Below are 22,560 nucleotides of genomic sequence, written 5' to 3' on the forward strand. Positions count from 1 at the left end.
CAATACATCGCAAGGTCTTCGTCAGTTAGCGGCGGATGGACAATGTTTTGAAAATGAATGAGCCAGTGCCTCCTCTTCACATCCGTAATGGGGCAATGGGGGCCAAGACAAACGCAGCGGTGCATTCCTTTCGGGTATATCACAATTTCTACACTTGGAAAATTTGGTACTTGGAAGAAAACGGATGTTATTTTTGCAAAGGTCGCGCGTGAGCATACTCTCTGAACAAAGCCCGCATACCGCGCTACACGGAATGTGGTATTTGACAAGGCATAGTAAAGACACAGAGAACTCAGGTCAAGGGTCAAGGTGATCAAGGCTCTGAAGGGAGCTATGGCCACTGCCCGAGTGTTTTTCCTAGTCGAATTTCACGTAGTCACAACGATGAGAGAGCTGGCTTCACATCTGAAAGAGAGAAAAAAAAAGATGAAATTGTGGAGTTTTACGAGCTAAAACTACGATCTGATAAAGAGGCACGCCGTTGTGGGGGGCTCCGTGAAAAATTTGAACCCCTGGTGTTGTTTGATGTGCACCTAAATCTAGGTACTTGAGCGCGTTTTTATTCCGTCCCCGTTGGAAGGCCAACAGCGCGGCCCCGATTTAATCTACCACTTGGAGAATAGCAGAGTAACGTCATATCCACTGCGCTACCTTAGTGGTTGGCGTTGCATCTGAAAAATCATAAGAGAACATTTGTACTACCATTTAGAAAATTTCTGGCAGGTTCAGCCGCCAACTCATTTTCATACAGTCCATTGTACTAAATTGTCCTGTAAAATACAGAAGGTGAAATAATGTTGTCTTCACTACGGTATATTTCCGTCTCTAATGAGTGCAAAAGAATTGTTGCTCCTAATCAGGCATTTAGGAAACAATAAGCCTATAGTTGGGTAAGAAATACAGTGTATGCTTCAGGCAGATATTGAGAACTGCATTAATTGGCTTCTGGGTTCGTGAAATGTTCGGTATCGGTTGATGTCGCTTCTCACCCAGATGATATTTCCCACTGCACCTTACAGTTCGGACTGTAAGGCGCAGTGGGAAACACCTTACAGTTATGCCAGACGAAGTTAGGCAGCCGTCCGTAACTATAGCGCGCGAATACTACATATTTATATTAAGCAGGTACACGCTTGTGCAACACCGCTCAAATAATTCTAATCCATCATTGTTTAGAATTATTTCATGCCTATATCAATGAATGCAGTTCAAGCAACTAAGTATATAACCGACAGAATGCCACCGCATCAAATCTATGCTGCGGTATTGGCCAGGTTCCTCGCCTCATAACTGTTGCTCTGGAGCGTTCGCATTCACCTTCATCCGTTCAGGCGCAAACGAGGCTTACCGGAAAGATAACGAGGGTTATTACCGTGACATCAGCACTGGCGATGCCTCGGCTGGAAGGAAGGCTGCGCACCACCATGTAGAAGGTGCATCATTCATGGTTCGGCAACTAAACCTTTAGAGTTTCATTTTCGTTTCCGTGCCAGCATTTTCATGTTGCCACGCTGCCGAAAGCAGGCTTCACATTGTTGTCATGTTCAGCATTACCTAAATAGAAGGACGATATCGGCAAGTTAGACCTCGCTTCCCACGTGTCCTTGCCTTGGTACATTCCGAACATTCCAGGGTCGTGCTGCTAGGCGCAAATCCTCCGCCACTATTGCACTGGCAACAAAGACAGTCAGGTCTTGTACAATCATAATTAAACGAGTTTTCATTTCTTTCTTGCCAGCACAATTCATATTCCACTTAACGTAGCCCTGAAAAAAAAAGCATAATATCTTGGTAATGGCGCATGGAACATTGCAGATGGACCAACCACATTGTAGCATTGCAGATGGTCTTTCTGGAGAGAGGATGAAGCTTTTCGCATCTTTGAACTTTGGGACACAGCCGGCAAATTATTCTCGCGTTTTCTCCAACAGCGCGTCCACCAGAGTCGTCTCACTATTTCCAAACGGTCAAAATGCGTACATTCGTTTGGACGGCTGCCAAAGTTTCCTTTTATGGAAAGCGAACGTTTCTAAAAAGATGCAAAAATATAGGGGTCCCTCCCGTTGTGAATCCTAATTTGTCACGTGCCGTCGACATGACCTTTCCGGGATGTTCAAACTTCCGGGCTGCCTTGCTCGCCGAGCTCAGCATTTTATGCGCTGCTCTGCTAGAGAAGGCAGCAAAATAAAGAGCTCCTGTGCGAAGTCTTGCGTTGATATAACCGAATCTCCTAACGTGTACTGAACTAATATGTTTCTCGACAATCATTAGGCTACGTGACTGTCACTTATCACTACCCTAAAAGCACGTTAAATTTATGTTTGCGTTAATGAGATGCACAAGGAATTTATGGTATAGTGAGCACGTTACCATAACGCAAACCAGTCCGGAACATCGGCAGCCGCAGCCCGGCACGCCCAACTGTAGTGCCTGCAGTAAAATTTTTGTAGCGAAATACCTGTTGAATGAAAACTTTGATTTTTTCGGAGATAGTGCCTTGTAGACGGCAATACTTCTTGTATATGTCATAATTTTTTAACATTTCTTTCTTAGTAGATACCAAGCTGTGTCTTTACAAACTTCGTTAAATTTGATCGCACAATCTTGATGTTAACAATCAATATCTTTTTTATGACATACATCTCGTTAATAAATAATTTATGCGTGAAGAGTGCATTCATTTTGATTTTTGTTTATGTAGTACATTACATATCAAATGCAGTAGTTCCTTCAGAAAAATACATCTGCCGTAACATACAAAAAACACCTATCTTCCCCATGGTAGGGAAACAGTTAATAAGCAGCCCAGGAAAAGTGTGTGAAAAATACGCGAGACCTTCGTGTGCCTAAGGTTTCATTGCGATATTTTTCAAATTGGGCCTTTTTCTTAAGGTCAGTATTCCTCACATGATGACTTCCAACAGACCTTAACAATTTTTGCGTATTGTTAGGGGCTAGATGAAGCTACATTTTACGAAATAATTTTAATGCGGCAAGCCATTCCTGGTACGAGCGCATAAAGTCAGCTGCACTGACACAAAATAAATTTTACTAGTCGTGATAAATAGACACGGTAGCATTTCTCCGGGTTATATTCATTTAGATGCGCCCTATACAAAATAAAAACAAATATATAATAAAGAATTTCCATCGCGTAATGAATTTCAGAATTTTGATTACCAGATATCGACTCAGCACAGCTTCATGAATTTGCGCTGCCTTGCTGTTAAGTCGTATAATAATTGTTAAGACAAATTTTCGTAGGTGTAACCATAGTCCAAATCATAAAGGTGGTTTGGCGGGCAATTATTGCGTTTGACGGGCAATTATTAATAGTGTCAAGGTGTTTATTGACAGGATTGAGAGGTCGAACTCGGTGCGGCAGTCAGAACCCTGCGAGCAGTCAGGACAAGCCCCGTGCGTAAAAAGCGCTGGTGATGCGCCTGACTGACAGGCACTTCGTCGTATTTCATACACCGGAGATGCACCTGGCTAACCGGCACTTCTTCTTCCTTACAATAGTAATACCTGCGATAGCCGGCATTCTAGCTGACATTACGAGAAAAAGATGGAGCTAGGCATGTCGTGTAATGCGTAAAGTGGATAACCGGTAGGCCATTAGAGTTCCAGGATCGGTGCCATGAGAAGGGAAGTGCAGTCGAGGACGGCAGAAGTCTAGGTGGGGTGATGAAATTAGGAAATTGGTTGGTGCAAGTTGCTATCAGCTAGCGCAAGACAGGGGTAATTGGAGATCGCAGGGAGAGTCTTTTCTTTTGCAGTGGCCGTAATTGCAGGCTGACGATGATGATGATGAAAAAATGATCGTTTCAATAAAATGTGAACGGGCTTCAAATAAGACCTCTTAAGCTTGTGCTTGATCTCTTACCACCAATACTTGCTCATATTTTTAACCTATCACTATCAACTGGAACTTTCCCTGAAAAAATACAACACGTGAAAGTTAGTCTTATTCAAGTCCGGTGACAAAAATGTGTTGTAGAAAACAGGCCAGTCTCAGTACTGGCTGTCCTATCCAAGGGAATAGAAAAAGTTATTTGTAAATGATTGAAGTCATTTTGTCATAAACATTCCATCATATCAAATAAACAATTTGTATTCTGTGCGGGAAGGTCAACTGAATTGGCTCTACTAGGACAAATAGAATTCATTTTAAATGGTTTTGAAAATAAGGAACCAACGTTAGGAATTTTCGTGGACTACTCTAAAGCATTTGATAGGCTAAATCATCAAACTTTACTTGCTAAACTAGAGCATATATGGGTTTCTGGCCATTTCCTTGAAGTTTTTACAATCTTTTCTTAAACACAGGGAACAACTCGTTTCAATTTCATCAGAAGACTCACCGGCAAATTACACAGGGCGTTCCCTAGGGAAGTATACTAGAGCCAGTATTGCTTAATATATATGGTTCCGACATTGATGAAGTTGGCATCATTAGAAATGTTGACATTTATGCTGACGACACCAGCCTCTTTTTTCAGTCTCGTAATATCGTCGATCGCTCGTTTATGGCAAACGTCACACTGAAACATTTAGCGGAATGAAGCAAGCAGAATGCTTTCAAATTAAATACAACAAAAACAAAAGCTGTTATATTTGCACCTCCACAAAAGCATCTCAGTGAAGACATATTGTTGTAGGTTGGCTATGAAGTAATTCAACTTGTTCCTCACGTTAAAACTTTGGGTGTTATATGTAATAAAAAAAGTATGTGGAATGAACATGGCGAGCTTATTGCATCCCGTTTACCCGAAGCTTGCGGCGGGCTTTGTAGACTCCGTGAAAGGATACCATCTAAAGTTAAGCTGATCCTTTGTAATACACTATTCTCATCTCGTTTAATGTATTGCCACCTTGTGTGGGGTACCACGTCAAAACAATATATCAGTAAATTAAATTACTGCTACAAAAAAGGCTGTTCGTCATATCGCAAACCGCCATTCTACGCACATACATCTGAACTATTTTAGAAGTTTAATATCATTTGTCTACCAAGTTTATAAGAAGTTAACCTTGCCCTTAAATACCAGGCGTATTTTAAGTATAACAAAGAAGCGTTCTTGGAATTCTGGAATGTAAGATAACCAAAAGATATATCCTACAACATTAGGGAAAGAAAAAGATGGCTGCTACCCCTCTCCCGTACAAATTACGGATCACATCGTTTAACGATTTGCGTCCTATCCTCAATGAATAAACTACATAAAAACGGTGTCAAGATAACTGACATGACTAGGAAAACCATACTAGACTTCCTAATTAAAACTGAGTAATTATTTTCATAAAGTTCCTTTGGCTATAGGAAGTCACTATTTACTTTAAATAAGTGGTTTTGCGTTTTAATAGCATACAAGAACACTAGTGCTTGTATGCAATTACACATCTGTACCTCAACAAGAAATGTTTTTTAACTGTTTTTACCATGCACAGCAATTTCGCATATAGGATGTAACCTGCAAGACATTTATACACTTTTAATTTCTGTCTGTGTTTTCGTATGTCAATGGCATCTAATATAATAAATTCTTAGCCTTCAGCAAATGAAAATAATTATGTATGCCTCTTACATACTGTATATTCATGCCTGCCATTTGTACTGACTAACCACACTGCTTTATAACACTGAGTGTACATTTCACCTTACAGATATTCACCTACACTCTGTCATTGATTGTACACTGCGCACACTAAAGTGTACAAGCTTTATTTTATTATGTCCTGGTTTTCATGAATAGGGGCAAGAACCTTGTCAAGCTCCTAACAAGCAACGTTTAATTCTTGTCCCAGCGTTCATTTTTGTAAACGAATGAATACAAAATAAAGATTGATTCATTCATTCATTGATTGGTCCTAGCTACGTCATTACATTGTTTTTCTGCTAGACTATGGATTCGCTTCAATAGCAACTCGAGCGCAGTAGCGATTACAAGTGTCTACACACTTGACGCCACCTAGTTATCTATCTGGTGTTTTGTTTCAGAACAAAACGCTCGATTTGCGATGGAAACAGTGAGGCGAACTATAAAAAGTGTCATATGTTTCTCAATGTAAAAAAGGAGGTTGCAATACTGCAACACGTGGGCATCAGCAATCTGTCCCATAAGGAGACGGCAGTTCCAGTTCGCAAGCGGAGGAAGTGATCGCGTCATCAGTCGAATTCAAGAGCAGAACGAGATGCCTGTCCCGCTGCTCCAGCAGCAGTTGCCTAAAATTACTTTGAGTGAACCTCCAAAATCGATGCATCACGTCAACATTGCAAGCCTCGACACGTATGTGTGGCCACGCTCACCGCTACGGGCCAAATATGAAGAAGAGAGTAAGAGCTCTTCGAGACGACTGCATTAGACTTGGTCATCATGGCGATGATACGCCAAATAATTGACGCCCTGGGACAGCTGCTACCTCGCTCAACTACACCTGTGGCGAAAATAGCTGTGGAAATCATACATGCCCTAGGCGTGTCCTGGTTATGCTCTAGTAGTCGCTGCCGAACATCGCCAAGGTGGATATCCCGTGCTTCGTCCACGTGCGTCTTGCACGTGGACGTGTCTTGCACAGTAGAAACTGTGCAGAAGCTCTCATCATCCCTTTCGTCGTACCACCTTCACCTTTCCGCCCTGTCCCTGTCATTCTCATAAACCCCTTTCTCAACGTAGAGTAGAGGTTAGAGTCACCACTGAGGCCGACCTCTCTTCCTTTCTCTCACTATAGGTTCTCTCTCTCTCTGTCTTATCTCGTTTCATTACGAAACAGTGTTACATGGCGCTGATAATTCAGCTGACTATCAAAAATGAAAGCGATTTGGCAGGAACATCGCGCAACTGGTTCGAGCAGCCATCATGTATATGTAGTGTTGCCGTAGCTTGTAAATAACCTGTAAATACACCTGTCCGCGTAATCGCTTCTATAATTGTCCCCATGGCAATATTATTGTGCTAGCAACAATATCTACACTCCAGGCAAACGTTTCTCGTCGCCTTCACAGTAATGTTTAGTATAAAGTCCAAATGCTAGGCAAATTAGCACCTCTAGCGCCATATGCTGCGGGTGTGAGGGCAAGCTTGGGAGGTGAAGCGAGAAGGCTGGTGGGTTGATGCGCGCCATCTTCCCGCGTGCTCAATGTTGCAGGTGTGGTTGGAGGACACGTGATCAAACGCGCAAGGGGAGAAGAGTTCGCCTTTCAACATTTGCACCAGCCGTGGCTGCACACGACTGTCCACGCTGCTCAGCGCATGGGTGAGGCGCGCGCGTAGTATTGGAGGTCATCTTCGGCGGTGCCCGAGCTAAGGATGAGCAGAAAAGGCAGGTTGGTGACTTCATGCGCGCTGTCTTCCCACTTGTCTAGGGCAGTCGCATATTCTGTTTCGAAGACGTGGCACCATAAAATTGTGTAGCGAGCAGCAGCGCGATGCCGTTCGCTTTCCGCGGCCAGCACTTCTCATTGGTCTAGCGTTGTGACAGCGAGCGTTCGCGGTAATCGAGCGAGATCTGTTTACGTTTGCTTGTATGGGTGTTACACCATCCTTGTTTAATTAGTAAGCGAATATTTACTGCAATTTTCATGGCCTAATACTTTCCTGTCTCTATCGCAACTTCGTCTTTCTGGCAAACCTTCGAGTTGTTATAGAAAGCTTTTACTATTGAACTTTCTTTCGGCGAAATACACCATATTATTGCGCAGGGGTTATTATGAATATAGTGCATGTGGTACCTCACGTGGTCAAACTTCGTTCGGAGCCCTCCACTATATCGCACGACGTGGTGCCTGGAGCGTGTCCTCCTGCCTTCTAATCTCGTGAATTTTATTGAACCAAGGAAAACGCTTGGAGGCGTTTTTGGGTTTGTATGAAAGAACAATGAAGTAATCATAAAAAATGGTGTAGCTTGCACTGGAGGCGCAATGCAATAAAGACATAGGAGCTGCTGGGCACCTAGCTAGTCCTGGCTTTTGGGCTAGACTAAGCACGACCAAGTCATCCCCAGCATGTTGCGGAATTTATTAACTATTGATTGATTATCGACTAGCTATTGATTAGCTATTGATCGGTTATCAATGACTGACCAAGTTTAAGTAGTGCCAACCATGCTTAGCTAGACTTAGCCAGGCTCGGCTTCGCTAGTTCACAGGGGTATGTGCCATTGCGGTTGGACCCTTTCTGCAATACCGCCAGAATCGGCCCGCATTTTGCTTTCGAATGTTACGGACTAACGCTCGGCTTAAACAGCGCCGCTGTTAAAACTCAGCAATAACGCATATTGCGATGAATGTCGACATTAGTGCGAATGGCACTGAAACAATGTAGCGACGCACCGTATGGCCGCCACCGAAAGGCGTCATGTGTGAGGCTTGTTTGTAGCCAGGCTCTTGCACTTCCTACTACACATGCTGCGCTATCTAGCGGTACCGCCGTGAAGTCCACGCGTGACGCGTGTGTGAATATATATTCAGACAAGATTGTCTGAACATGTATGACGCTAGCTCGATTCCTCCCGGCACCATATAAATTTTCATTTTTTTTGTGTTTGAGTAGCGGCACATACCCCGTGAGCCAGTGATCCAAGTTGACGTGGGTCGGGGAAATGACACACTGACGTAGATAGATAGACAGACAGATAGATAGATAGATAGATAGATAGATAGATAGATAGATAGATAGATTGATAGATAGATAGATAGATAGATAGATAGATAGATAGATACCCGGAAAATTTGTGAGGCACTCTATGAATGCTAATCGCAATAATTCATCGGTACTGGTCAGTATTGAGCCTGGGTCCCGAGCACAGTAACCCGATGCTGTATCCGCTCGGTGACGAGGACAGGCGGGGTGACAGGGTACTGATTCTCAGTGTTAGCACACACCGGCGCGCCACCAGTGCATTCTCAGACGTCACGCGAAAGGAGGACTTCGCACACTAGATGGCCTAGCGTTTCCAGAGAGACGCGCGGGAGGGGACTCGCTGCAGTACACGGTACTTACATGACGCGCTTCCATTCAGGCACTGAACGATATACGATATACGACTACGTCCTAGGACCCTTTAATAAACTACAGCCGATGAATTGTTTAATAAGTCACTCCAACAAAACTTTCAAGTTTGTTCAAGCTCTCAAGTTTCGGAAGTTTCTTTCAGGAATTCGCGGTATAGTACTCGCTAATTTTTACATTTTGGAAAAATCCTATCGCAGCATAGTTTACTTACTCAGGTCACGTCCGTTAGTTTCAACGCAACAGGGATGACTTTATTGCATTTTCTTGGCGGCAGTGACAGCGGCGGTAGACACGTCGTCTGAATTCTTCTTACTGCACTTACATCTTTCCAACATTTCCTGGAGATGCATCGCTCTGCGCTGTCCTGCCTGGCCTATCTGTCTGCAGGGCCGTTCAACTACTCCTTCACAACGACTGGAAAGCCGTAGCGACCGTGCGGCCAGTACTAGGCTGAACGGGGCGTTGCTTGGCATTTGGCGACAACGGCAACGGCGGTAGACACGTCGTCTGAATTCTTCTTACTGCACTTACAGGTTAGATACATTTTCTCGTGATCTGTGTATCGCTGCCGCTGCTACCATAGGTATTGCGCTATGCGGTTTGAATTGGTAAGAGCATTGCTATGTCGCGGTGTTCTGTATGTAGACTGGAGCTCCCTGAAAATGGGTTTTTCGTGGCCTATGCAGAGTGGAAGTTTAGGTTTCATTTCGGTGAATGTTCGGGAGTTACCAAGGAGCTGTTTGGCTCTAGACGTGACGGCGCCAGAAAAAAAAATTGGACATGTGACACTTGTAAAGGAGGCAATAACCAAAACGGAACTGCTGTAGAAAGTTCTAGGTACGAGAAAGATTTATGTAGGCGCATGTATGCAATTGAAACCAAGCTCGTTTCCCTAATAAGCATACCCGGAAAAGTTCAGTAAATCGAGGAATCCATTCAAGTGATCTCGAATAAGTTTCAACACTTTCAAACGCGACTAGTTGCCAACAAAAATCAACTAAAGAACTGAAAAAACGTGTTGGAATCCTTGAGATTACTAATTAGCCTTAAAGAAGTGGAACAGCTCAGACTAGATGTTAAAAACTTATAATGGCGCAGCCGTCACCTAAGCATCGAGATTCATGACATTCAAGAAACATAAAACGAAAACGTGATCGGAAAGTTGAACATTATTGCAGATAAGATTCGCCAACCATACATAACGATGGATGAAGTCACCGCTGCGCACAGACTTGCAGCGAAGCTGGACAAGACGCGTGGGATCATAATTCGTTTTAGAACAGCGCGATTCCTGGCTTGCAAACAAAAAAGAGTTAAAGAAAGAAAGTGGCAATGTTTACATTTGTCAGAATATGAATCGAATTTTCCGTCAACTTCTGTTGCAACTATGTCTACTTCTGTTTACTTCTGTTCTGTTGTGCCGGGGCCGCTGTACCTTGAAAGTCATATGCGTCGGGTCGCGGCGGCCATATTTCGTTGCAGCCTAAATGCAAAAACGCCCTGTGTGCTGGCGTTGTAGTGCACGTTAAAGAACCCCAGGTGGTAAAAATTATTTCGGCGCCCTCCACTATGGCGCGCCTCATACTCAGTACTGGTTTTGGCACGTAAAACCTCAGAAAGAATAGGGGTCACAGGCCGCCACGTCCTATTTCATGGCTTATTTGGCGTTGATGCGAGACACACCACGACGGTCAATTTGCTGGCTGCCACCATGCTTCCTCACTCCAGCGTTTTGACACCGAGTTTCCGCTGACAGCGAGATACACGCCAGCGTGAAGCAGAAAGCGTTCGCGCGTTCGCGGCGCATGCTGCGAAATCCACCACTCACATTCCTTAAACTGAGCGCGTCTCAACACAACTGGCTGCCTAAGGACACTACGGAGCCGGATGTATGTGCTCGTACATTCGCCGAAGCGACTCGACAGCAGGGCGCCGCTCGTCAAGAAGACGCCGCGTGCAAAGCAAACCTGCAACATGGTCGCCTACCCGCAAATCGTGCGCCTTTCGCTGTAGCGGATGGCGAGTTCACGAAACAAACATGCAGAAGCCTCTGTGAAGACACGTTTCACTTTCTTCTACTGATTTCTACGAAAGAGGGATCAACCGTATTTATTTTTTAAATTTTCTGACCTTCTCAATTACGGCGGTCGGCCTAGAACCGAGGGCGGCCTATTGATTTGACTAAATAAGGTAATATTGTTTTCATCAATGGTCTTGTATTCCGAGTGTTCACTTAAGATATAACGCCCCTTAAACAGATATAACGCACTTCATTGCCGAATATGTAGGAGAAGTACTTCACCGGCACGTGTTCTTAACTTCACGTATCGTCGCATCCTTACACAGTACTCACTCATATGCTTTCGGCTGTGGTGGATCAACCCATCCAGCCTGCTTCAGGTCGACCGTTCTGCATTTTCCTGAATACTTTCCTGCAAAGTACATGCATAGCGCGAAAAGACGAGGACAAGAAACCGTCCGCAATACACTGCCTGCCATGTGCATTGCGTTTCGTGTCTTCGTCTCTTTGCGCTATGCTATATTTACTTAGTTACTAACAAACTCACCGAAGAAAATTCTTTCCTAAGCCAAGTTTCCTCCAATATTGTCATCTGCATTCATCGAGCACTGCTGCTGCTTTACACCTCCATCGGCGAGCAAGCTGTGCCCGCTATGCGGCTACATTGAGGAAGGGTGCTTTGCAGGAAGCAGCCAAAACAGCCAGGACCGAGGTTCTCAAGCTGAAGGAAAACAAACCCTTTGTATTAGCAAAAGCTAAACAGAATCGATGACTAGGTTGGGTGATGAAGTTTGGAAATTTGCAGGAGCAAGTTGGAATCAGCTAGCGCAAGACAGAGGTGATTAGAGATCGCAGGGAGGAGGCTTCGTTCTGCAGTGGAGATACATATAGGCTGATTATGACGAAACAGAGTCGAAAGAAGGTCTGCAGTCGTTGGCGCTCAGTGACCTTCATTGGTCCTTGTGCCATAAAACACCATACACCATCACCAAGCTCTACAGTTAGGTTCACTTGACGGCCGCCCCGCACTGCACCTTGAAAATATCGCATCACCAATATCGGGGTCGAGATATGCCATGCGTTATCAGAATTCGAGGTACGGGATAATTTGTAAAAAAAAAACCAATATTTTCAGGAGCACCACTGTTTTTGAACAGTGTTCCAGGCCCAAATTCATAAAGCTTTTCTTTTGTAAGTGCTCTTTGCCACTGGACGCCCGCCTTCGCTGATATGTCCAGCATCAGTATTTGGTGAAATTTTCTCTCATCCGTAAAACATTCTAGCATAAGTGGCCTTTCGGAGTGCGGGCCCTGGTTCGCATAGGCACGCTTCCACTTACACCTCTGTAGTTTCATCGTTCCAAGGCATAGCCAATTTTACGCGAACATCTCGTTCTTTGAAAATATCCACCTAAGCAGATTTGCCCAATTAAAGAGTAGGAAGCAAAACGGCCCTGCAGCTTAACTAAGTTAGCCACTAACATGGAGTGGTGACGCAAATGACATTTGCAAATGTCCCACGGAACGGCAGTCTGAAAGAGGCTCTTTTATGCACGCTAACGTCACATACGGAAGATGACTTGTAATCTGATTGCTGGATCCTTCGATTCTCTTACGTGATCCTTTTTGTTACGCTTGTTTCCTGTTTTCTTTCTTATATACGAGTGTACTCTTGGAAAATACTACGATAGCTTAGATGTTTCGGCTAAATAAAAGCAAGAAAACCTAGATATAAAAGCCACTTTCCGAGTATGCTCTCAGAGATCCCGGAAACACAAAATTTGCTTTACCTTAACCGGCGGTAGCGCAAGTCAGGGGTAAATGGAGATCGCTGGGAGGGGCCTTCGTCGTGTAGTGCAATTAAATATAGGCTAATTATGATGGTGATGACAAGGATGTTGTTTTTGTTGTCAGTTGATGATGATGGTGATGATGAACGGACGGTCCGTGTCACTAGCTCAACATACCAGTACACTAGCACTAATAATAGTTACTACTTTGCTGAAACAGGTACAGGTTGTGCCAGCCAACCAGAAGAAGAGCTCTCCTAGTATCCACCTCTGATCACGCTTTGAGAAATTAGTAATAGCAAAATCCAGCTTGTGTTACGATTATATCACTACTTAAACCATACATGGAGAAGTACATATTAGCATGCTTTATGAGAAGCCATAGTAGTAGTACTATACTGACCGGAAGTGACGTAAACAGCAAAAAAATAATAAAAGATTAAAAAGAGGTCCTAGGACATTATGATATAATACGGCTTAAATTGCTCCTGTAAAAATGTCCTCCCAGCAATACACTTGTGTTTAAAGGTGAAGCCGACTTTAGGGGATCAGTGTAACCTTGGTCTTTGTAAGCTGGCTTTCCCACGTTTAGGTGTTGCAGTGAAGCCTTCTCATAAAGATAAATGATGCGAACTGAGCCAGATAACACCATCGTGTTCTACTCTTAAATGCGAAGCTTAAGCGTCCTCCATTTTTTTTCTATTATGCCTAAGAGTATAGGAGCATACATCACTGCCCTACTGTACTCTAGTACTCCTAATCCTCATTAGCACGCTGAACGCAAAGGACTACTTAATTTCTGGCGACCATGGCGGCCGCATATCGATGGGGGTGAAATGTGCAACACCCGTGTACTTCGATTTATATGCATGGTAAACAACTCCACGTGGTCCAAATTTTCCGGAGTCCCCCCCCCCCCCCCCCCTACGGCGTGCCTGATAATTAGATCGTGGTCTTCTGTGCGAAACACCATATTAAATGTTTTGGTAATGTTCTAGACCCAATTAGGCTACCGCAGAAGCTGTGACCACTTAGTGCTAAAGGGAAAGAAACATGGTATTGGGCTTATAAAAGAATTCAAATAAATGGCATGTCCGGCCTGCGCCCCTGTCATGTAGGGACACTAGAAGTAGCGAGAAACACGTTTTCATGTATATGCCATTAAAATATGTATTACTCGCGCAAGAAGAGTACATTTCGAGAGCAAGGCTAGAAGTCAAAACTATGTTAGGCAAAGAAGCGTGTGGCAATAATAATTTGTACTTTGAAGAAAGCTCAAGAACGCAATTGCAAAGCCCAGACAAAAAGCCAACGAGATAGTTATTGAGCAACTGGTAATCCTGACTGACTCACACACTTCACTCAAGCATAGAGTGAAGTTTCGCCAACAGAAGTTCGGGCATGCAAGATACTTTAACCAGTCGCCTTAAAGCTTGACGCGCGAGCAAGCGGGAAATACGCATATATGTTGGCTTATGATGCCTGAAGCAGCGCCAATCCAAGCCCATCACGAGGCGGTCTACATGTGGTGATTTCGTGTGTTTGTCAACGTGAATGTACGATTCAGTTGTTTCAAAACAAGATCTCTCGAGCAAACAAGAAAAAAAAAGAGCCAGAAGGGTGGCAATGGTCCATGCGTTCAGTGTCGGCCTATCTAAGATTTTTGCATTTCTGCAGATACTGGTGTAACGCGAGACGTGTGTCTTTATGCTGTTGTTTATTTCGCACCAGGATATATATATATATATATATATATATATATATATATATATATATATATATATTCAGATGAAGCGTTCCAATACGTTTGTGCGTCGTTGTACATCAATGTAGGGTTAAGAGGTTACAAAGCCCTAGCTGCCACAAACATGGAGCACGTGCTGCCTGAAACCGTGCCAATCCAAGAAAAAGACAACCGTGAGCTGCCTGTGTATTACCGTTGGCTAAGCCTTCTTGCCTCGATATCATAAACAAGCTTTAAAAACACAGCCGATATAACGCCCGAATTCTACTGCCGAGATAACGTAAAAGGTAGCGAATGTGTGTCCCACCATTCACCTCCCGTGAAGGAGACCAACCGGTTACAAAAGGCTGGATGTTTAGCCTTCTGCGAGCAGGCCGGGTGCAGCCAAGTCTGGTGCTGGCGCACTTTCTGCGAAACTAAAGTCTGCGAGAAACCTCGAGAAAAACCGGTAAAAATACACATTCTTAAAGTGCGCTCTTGCACTGACTGAAATGAAGGCTAGCAGGGTTAACAATGAATCTTTCATAATGTTTAACTCCTCACTGCACGTTTCAGACCGCTTTGTAATAGGGGGCTTCTGCGCGAAGCGAAAAATAGCCTGCACCCATTTGATTATTTTAAAGGATGGTGCAGCCGTGTTCAGAACATGGAAGAGTGCGTGGAACTTTGTAGAATCCGAAGCTGACAGAAAATAAAAGAGAACAAAGCTTCTGTTGCAAAAACGATTTTTCTGCGTGGTGACTCGTCACGTTTATTAGAACTTCCAATTCATCAACGTCTCGCACACATAATGCCAGTGCACACGAACACACCAAGAGAAAGTTTTTTGGACAGAGGTCATTCATTTAAACTGATGGATGGCGTCACAATTCCGAGAGCAGACAATATATCCAGTAATTTAACCCGGCTACGGCTTGAAGCATGCGATGCATTTGAAGTGTGGATTACAAGTGTTTCACTCAACGTTCCTTGTTTTCAAAGCTAGAGGTCTCTTTCGCGTGGCTATTAAGACAAGAATGCGCTGAAAGCAGCGAGTTCGTTTAGAGTTGCTTTTAGAACGAACGTGATAGGATTCGCTCCTGTCATTTGAGTTTATTGAATTCGGCATTCTCATGCCTACGGCCGATATTTTAATTCGATGGTTACCCTTATCGGTGCACGCAGATTCAGGCAGCGGTTACGGGATTCTGGCAGCGGTTACGGCGGCTGAAGGACGTTGGCTGATTCTTCGTGCATTTCTACTTTTTTCAGGTTGGTGAAAACTGCTTTGGTGTTTTCCGAGTAGCGGGCGCTAGCATTTTTTCTCATTGCTGTCAATCCGCTGCCAATGTATTTCTTTTTTTTTGTGTCGACTTGTCAAACTCAGTTTTGAACGTTGCTGTTCATTATGGCTTCTGATAAGGGTGATGTATGCTTCGTCTGTAACGAAGGGCTCCCAGTGACCGGTTTCGTGAAGTGCACGGAGTGTAATCATGGTTACCACACATGCAAATTCTCTGGCGTGACTGAGGCGATGTTAAGTCGAAGAAAGATTGCTGAAAGAGTCGTGGAAGTTCCCTACTTGCAGTACCGCTAGACTACGCGGCGGCAGCTCTAAGAAATCAAGCCAGGAGCTTGATGTGCAAACCGCTCTTGCCAGCATTATCACTAAGCTTGAGTCACTGGGGCCCCTGTCGGAGAAGGGTGACATTGAATCTTCTACTGTCATGATGTCTTCTAAATACGACGAAATTCTCAAAGTCATAAAGAGGCAAGACCAGGATCTTAAGCAGCTTCACAAACGAGTTGAACAAATTGAAGCGAAAAGCAATAGCGCACACATTGCTGAACTTCGTGCAACTGTTGACGAATTGGAAAGGAGAGGAAGATGCCTGAACCTTGAAATTCATAGACTCCCTAAAACAGACAACGAGGAATTATTAAGTAAGGTTAATGAGGTTGCCAAGGCGATTAGCGTGGCGGAACTGACCCCCAGTCGTATAGGAGCACTGCACAGGTTTCCCTCGAAGAAAGGCAAGGAGGTGGGTATCGTACACCGTTCCTGAGTCAGTCAGAACGTGATAACTGTCTTTCCAAAAGAAGGACATTCGCGGATAAGAATTCCTCTCTGTTCATGGCCGAGAACTTGTCGAGTGCAACCGGCAAACTGCTCTTTGCAACAAAACAGGGGGAAAAAACAAAATGGCTATAAGTATGCCTGGTGTAGAAATGGGAAGATTTTCCTCCGTAAAACTGATGGGTACTCTCCTCGTCTGATCAAACATGTGGACGACCTTACAGGTCTGGTATAGTTATTCCTTATTTGGTGCTCGTGTACCTCTTTATTCTACACACTCATAGATAATTCTATTTCCCCGCCTGATTATAATTTTATGCTTACAGAATTCCCTTGTGTTGCCTCTTACATTTCTTCACTTGAATATGCAGGCAGCACAGAACAAATACGATGTGTCTTGTGTTTTTCTCAATAAAATAAATACTGAATTCACAGCTATCATGTTGACAGAAACGTGGTTTGCTAATGTTGATGATGTGTTTCATCTGGAAGGGTACAGCTGTACATTTTTAAATAGGGAAACAAAAACAGGTTGTGGTGTTTGCTTATATTTGAAAGAAGGAATTACTTATGAATTTATTGACGAGTTTTCTCGGTCTGAGCCTGATGCAGAAATCATTTGTGTGAAATTGGGAAGCTTCATATTTGTCGCTCTGTACAGACCGATGATGGTTGTGCTGAAACATTTTTATTACTACTAGATAAACTTTTTTCTTTTCTTTTGACCAGTAATTATACATTAGTTCTTGGCGCAGACATCAACATCGACATGATGCAGGTAACTTCCAAACAAACCGAACTATCCACGCTCCTTGACTCATATATCATAACTAATATGCTCACTGGCCCTACGCGCATAACTTCAAGCACCGCTACACTTATAGACGTTTTCCTGACAAACTTGCCACAAGACAGTGTACGTGGAGGTACAATTTCAGTATGTATCAGTGACCATTTTCCCATTTATCTAATCGTTGAGAAACAAAAAGGGCTGGGACATAAAGTGATACTATCCACCTTTGTTCAGGGCATAAATGCAAGCACTTTAGGTCAGTTTAGGAATGAACTTAGCAAAACAAATTAGGACAACGTTTTCTCATCTTTTTCAGCAGAAACGGCGTACAATAGCTTTATGCTAATATTTACCGCCGCCCTGTATAAAAAGCATTTTCCTTACAAGAAGATTGTGAAACCGAAACGCGCACGTAAAACGTGGATGACGCCACACTTGATGAAAATGATCAACGAAAAGAATAAACTCTACAACATATTTCTGAAAAATCGAAATCTCGATGCATGACAGGCATTTAAAAATACAGAAATCTTCTAAACAAAACACTTCGTAACGCTAAACGCGACTACTTGTCTAACATGTTTGATGATATCAAGGATAATAAACATTTATGGCAGCAGCTTTCTTCAGTTATCTTTTCTCGCACTTCGACTACGGATTTGAAAGAGTTAGCCATAGATAACAAAATTTTAAACGGAGAAATGTTACGAAACGTTTTTAACGAGTATTTCACATCACTTCCTCAGAGTTCCCACAATCCCGCTATACATGACTATTTGAGGCCTCCTTCCGAGTCCATTTTTTTTTTCACTCGAACAGACTGTAGTGAAGTGTGTAAGACATTCACAGTGCTTAAGAAAACCAGATGTGAAGACACTGATTGCATAAAAATGCAACCAGTAATATTCGTCCTTGACATCATCACACCTTGTATAACCCACGTTTATAACCTTGTCATAAGTACCGGCATATTTCCTCAGAAAATGATGATAGCTAAAGTAAGAGTCTTGTTTAAAGGCGGCGGCAGAAATAATCTAGGAAACTACCGACCTATATCTATTTTGCCGTTGTTTTCTAAGCGAATAGAAATCTTAATTATCTCAAGACTTTCTACTTTTCTCCATAAACATTCACTTATTATTCCATTTCAGTACGGTTTTAGACCTGGATTATCAACGGAAATGGCTTTATTGCACCAAAAATAATTAATATTACGGAACATTGAGAATAAACTGTTAACACTGGGTGTTTTTATTGATTTCTCGAAAGGAGTTCGCTCGGAGAAATCATATAACTATGTTAAAGAAGTTGTTTTGTTATGGAATTCGTGGTATTGCTGCTAATGTATTAAGTAGCTACCTATCGGGAAGGTATCAATCGGTTTGTGTTGGCCAAGAATTATCAACAACCCGTGAAATTAAATGCGGTGTTCCCCAAGGCAGTATCCATTCTTCTTCTTCTTTCTGGGGTTTTACGTGCCAAAACCAGTTCTGATTATGAGGCACGCCGTAGTGGAGGGCTCCGGATTAATTTTGACCACCTGGCAGTATCCAAGGCAGTATCCAAGGGCCACTGTTGTTCCTTATATATATATATATATATATATGATCTTGTAAACATTGAAACCTCAGCTAACTACATTATGTATCTAGACGACACAAGTATATTTCTTGCTGGAACAGATGCTAATGACCTAGTAAAACGTGGAAATGCAATTATGCATAAACTAAATCTGTCGAAAACTCATTATTAATAACTTGCTCTAAGACAAAAGCTGTTTTATTCCGCCCAACATTCATGCCAGGTAACCTCAGTGACGTCCTACACTTACAGGAGTCTGTCATTGAAATATCTCCTGCAGCCAAATCCCTGGGAATAATTTTAACGAATTTATGCTTTGGGACCACCGCACTGACTACCTACGCACTAAACGTGCGAAGGTTTTAGGCATGCTAAGGAAGTGAATGTATTTTCTCCCAGTCCGCCAGAACCATTTAGTTTACGATGCTTTGTCTGAATCACATTTGCGTCACTGCCATCTCGTATGAGGAAATGGCACTAAGAAAGCTCTGTATAAGCTAATCCTAATGCAAAAATGCTGTCCGAGCGATTGCAAAGCAGCCATATGATGCACACACAGCCCCTTGTTTACTAGACTCAAAATTTTGAAATGACACAATTTCTACGATTTTAAGTTACTATCCAGCCTTAAATGTGAAATACTACCGTAAGGACATACACACTATCTGAGAGCATTATCAAACTTGCGAAAAAAAGCTCCTTTACGCTCATTGAGGCGCACATAACTTTATCATGTACCAAGATCTCGCATAAGCTATGGATTCCACATGATGCAGTCAAGCGTCCAACAGCTTTTAAATAAATTCCACCTCACAATAGAGGATTTGCGTGTACTTTCGAGAAATGAATTGTATGCGCTTTTTGTCTAATGTATGTTATCATTCGCTTTTTTAGTTCATTTGGTTACATAATGCAGTAGTTTTCATCTGGTATCTATTGTTTACCTAATTTTGCAGCTTGAACAGTATTGTTGTTCATGTATTATTTACTTCTGCGAATGTGTCCCCTATTGTTTAGCAAACTAGTACCGCAACTGAAACGGTCTTTGTGATCATAAATTACTGCTGCCAAAGTGCCCGCTGCAGGGTACTGGGAGGTGGGGCCTGTCAAGCTACATGTTGTAGCTAACCACATCTCATGTGCAATTTTCTTTTGTACTTTGGGTGGTAAATAAATCAACTTCAGCTTCAACGCTGACTGGATGAGGGTACACTTTGATGGAATACATTTCTTAAGTGTTATTTGTAATAGTTGTCATTTTACCAGCTGTGGGAATCTCCCCGTTGAACCCATCACAAGAACAATCCAGTGTAAGATTAGTACATTATAGTCACACTTTCGCAGGGGCTCTGCAAGCTGATATTGTCAGAAAACACAAAATTTGGGAGAAAAGCACGAGACACAGGGACATAGAGCCAACAAGATATCTCTGAACGTGAATTGTTATTGGTGCATTAATATCATTCCTGGCACAAAAGAAATCGTAATAGCAATATTCTACAAAATGAATGTATGTATACGCATAAGACACGAGAGAGAATAGTTTTGGGCTTGTACGTTGCCTCTAGAAAAACTATACGTAGTATGGGTATGATGTGTCACAAGGATGTCACGAAAATAGCGAGATAGCGTAGTGGTACATACCCATACAAATAGCAACCACCTTTATTTCTTTGCGGGTTCAGCGTGGTGCATGTACAACAATATATGCACCATATCTGTCATTTTCGTGTACGTGTGCCTGTGCACATATCGCTTGAAGACGAGAAAGCCGTCTTCGCGCAACGACATCATCTCTTTCGCCTATCTTGTCAAAACCACGTCTTCCATTAACTGACACCTCAGTTTTTTTTTCTCTTAGGCTTTAGGAAGCTTGAAAGTACTTTAAAGAGGATTTCGAAAAGGGCAAACGCTCTGTTCAGTCTTCATTGTTTGTCATCGAATTCTGGGCTGCGTAAAATTGTGGAGCCAGAATGCTAATGCACGTAAAGCCCACTCTTGGTTAGACGGCGTCAGAACAACGAGTTTTTCTGACGGGCACTTCACACGTTGAGAAAATAGAAAATTGGATCTTTTACGTTTTCATCTTTTTTGTGTAAGCTTTCTGGAGTATGCCGTGACAGGAAAGCTGAATGTGAGTCATCACAAAATCTGAATTTGCTTTTGTGAAGGCACACACTGCCGAAGCTGAATCTTTGGGCATTTATAAAAGCTCTTATTAAAAAATATTACAAATTTTGCATAAGTCCATAACAATGTAATTCCTTGTTGCACAAACAGCTAAGTGCGATTAGTTGATATTACAACCGACATCAGAAAATAATTAGATTTGGTATCACGCTTAGATTTGAATCCTCCTTAAACTTTTGCAATGATATCTACAACACAGAATATAGTGCGTTGCTATTGGATCGAAACTTTCATCAGTAGAAACATATAACACAAGGTGTTCCCCAGGGAAGTGTACTCGGAACTATTTTATTTAATTTTTATATTAACGATATTACAAGTGTTAGTAAACACTCACAGTTCATTGTCTACACCGATGATACTAGCCTTTTTTTGTTCATTTGACACTGTGCAAATTATAGCTTTGGCATACTCGACTCTATTGTTACCAATGTGTAGTAACTCAAGTTCTATAGCGAAATACAAATAAAACTAAGGCTATGCTGTTTACACCACCACAAGAGCACGTAATCTGTGACTCTGCTCTTTATCTCTGCATGGGAAGGATATATCTAGTATATATTGTAAAAAAAACGTTACGATTTTGGAAAAAACATTTAATTTGGGATTCACACGTATAGAACGCATTAGGTCTAGACTGGCAAGAGCATTTGGTATAATTTGCCAATCACGACACATGCTGGCTTTTAAAATAAACCTTTTGTTATATAACAATGGCTTCCATCTACATGTTAATTACTGTAACCTAGTGTGGGGTACGACATCGCAAACAAACATTCATAGTTTAAAAGCACTACAAAAGAAAGCCGTCAGGCATATTATTAATGCTCCATTTGATGCACATACACTCGAAATATTTCGCGCCCTAAATGTGTTGCCTATTGAACACTTTTCTGAATATAACCTTGTCTTGAAAAGGAAAAAAAATATTTTTGATCTAACAATACGGTTTTCAGAAATTTGTGCAACCTAACTGAATCAACGGTAGTGTCGTACGAATTTAGAACCGGGAATCAGTGGGTATCACCTTTCTCAAGAACTAATTACGGTTTAAAGCAATTGCAGAACCAAGTGCCGAGAATAATAAACATGTTATATGCTTCTCATACTGAGCTGAACACGATTACAAGAAATACATTGAACACGAATTTATTAAATAATGGTTAAGTTTTAAAAAAACAAAATTTGCAATTCTGGTGACAATCTCTCGAACCTATTTTTATTTTCTCTTTTGTTCGCCATTTTTTATGTACCACTGGATAATGCCGATATTTCGCAATAAAACCTGTACAGCGTAAATCTTAGCGTATATCTACATTTGCTACATTTGTGCATAAAGAGCCTTACACATTTGCGACTAAATATACTTCTTA

The sequence above is a fragment of the Dermacentor silvarum genome, chromosome 8, assembly GCF_013339745.2.
Source record: "Dermacentor silvarum isolate Dsil-2018 chromosome 8, BIME_Dsil_1.4, whole genome shotgun sequence".
Classification (NCBI taxonomy): domain Eukaryota; kingdom Metazoa; phylum Arthropoda; class Arachnida; order Ixodida; family Ixodidae; genus Dermacentor; species Dermacentor silvarum.